At 36.4% G+C, this 2054-nt stretch overlaps 1 non-coding gene across 1 annotated transcript; it reads right to left on the bottom strand.

Moving 5' to 3' along the window:
• Positions 1-1651: 1651 nt before the first annotated feature.
• On the bottom strand, positions 1652-1755 carry LOC123648706. The gene has a single exon (XR_006738731.1). It is a non-coding gene; the product is annotated as a U6 spliceosomal RNA (small nuclear RNA).
• Between the last annotated feature and the right edge of the window lie 299 nt (positions 1756-2054).

The following is a 2054-nucleotide window of genomic DNA, read 5'->3' as shown; positions in this document are numbered from 1 at the left end:
TTAAAGTGATTTCCCCAACACTCTGACCCTGTGAAGTAATCATCATAGAAACCAGGGTCCATGGTCACCGCAGTTGAAATATGCCTCTGGAATTGAAGGGTCCCATCCAATCAAGTTCTAAAAGGGAGTGACTTATGCAGAGACAGGACCCACTTCAAGAGCTTTCTCTGATTGCAGACCCTGGTCGATGGTTCCACCAAGAGCTCTTATTGAAAGATGCCAAATTGAATTCTCAACTGACATTCTGCTGATTTTTATCCCAAAGTAAACATCATCATAGGAAATGACACTGTAATGGACAGTTGCAGGTTAAGCTGAATATTTTTTATATAAATTCTTAGATCTGTAGAAGAGTCAAATATTTGTTTACCTGTCACTGAAATTACACATGCTCACTGAACAAGGTGGATAAAAATGGCTAGAGATTCTGTAACTGGTGTGAGGGTAATAAGTATCAATTTTTTCCTCTAATAAACACTTTTTAGCACTGTAGTCTGACTTAGGACTTTCTTGGATTTTAGTTGAGAAATCACCGTTGTGCTTATTAAAATGTAAATTCCTGTGTCCCACTTCCTATCTAGAGAATGACTCTCTGGGAGTGGGGTTGAGAAACTGTGTTTTAACAAGAACTCCAGTGATTACTAAGAATAGTGAGGTCTGGGGGATTAGAAAGATGTTGGTCAAATGATACAAAATTTCTGTTAGATGGAATAAGTTCCAGAGATCTATTGTATAATGTGGTGACTATAGTTAATAACAATGTATTGCATTCTTGAAAAATGGTAAGAGAATGAATATTGTGTTCTTACCACAAAAATGCCAACTATGTTGGTAAATGCACATGTTAATTAGCTAGATTTAGTCAATCCACAATGTATATATACATCAAAACATTATATTATGCACAAAAAATACATACAATTTTACTATCAATTAAGAAAACAGTGAGGTTGGAGAACACTTGTTCTATAAGACAAGGACTGATGGCATTCATTCATTCCTATTACTCATTCATTTGTTCGCTCCACAGCCAGTTATTGTACACATTCTCCTGAGTGCTGGGAATACAGAAATGAAAAAATACAGTTTCTGTTCTCCAGTAGCTCAAGGTTTAGATTTAATTTGCCCCAGCGTTTCTCAGCTCGAGGCAATATTGCCCCTCAGGAAATATTTGACAATTTGTGGAAACGTTTTTGGTTGTCACAACTGGGGGCAGGAGGTGGTGTCCACTGGGTAGAGGTCAGGTTGCTGCTATCCATCCTCAGAGCACAGGACGGCCTCCTCCCTGGCCCAACAAAAATTATCCATCCTAAAATGCTGATAATGCTAAGACTGAGGAACTCTGATTTGCACTGTACTGATTTAGTCAGCCAGACCCATCATCAGAATCACATGGAAGTTTTGCAAATACCTTCATCCTCCAGATTATTGTCTAACAAATGTGCATTTATGTTCAACAGTAGGGCTGAAATGTGAATCTCTGTGTCATGATCATTTGATGCTACAGTGCAAATGAAAGCAAGAATTTTCATCTGTGCCACAAGAAAGCTTCAATGACATGACATGGTTATTCATATGATTTTATACATAAAGACATACTAGTTTTGCCTTATCTCTATATTGCTCAATTGACAAAAATTCCAGAAAATTTTTTTATATGGAATGCTTCACAAATGTGTATGTCATTCTTGTGCAGGTGTCATGCTAATCTTCTCTGTATACAATTTTTAGTATATGTGCTGCCGAAGCGAGCACATAATTCCAGAAAATGTTTAACAAACAATTTCTGACCTTTAAAAAGCACTATAGACTTCTACTTCCAGCCAAGATGGTAAAACAGGGATTGGATTGGGTTTACCCTCCCATCTTAAACAACAATGACAACAAGAACAACAATGACAAAAAAAACAGACTCTCTCTCTCTCTCTCTCTCTCTCTATATATATATATATATATATATATACACATATATATATAATTATAGTTATATATATATAACAGTTTTCAAGACACTGAGTGAAAGACAGTGACCTGGAAAGAAAAAAACAAATGTG

This window comes from Lemur catta, chromosome 12 (genome assembly GCF_020740605.2).
Source record: "Lemur catta isolate mLemCat1 chromosome 12, mLemCat1.pri, whole genome shotgun sequence".
NCBI lineage: Eukaryota > Metazoa > Chordata > Mammalia > Primates > Lemuridae > Lemur > Lemur catta.
This window is presented reverse-complemented; position numbering and strand designations above follow the sequence as displayed.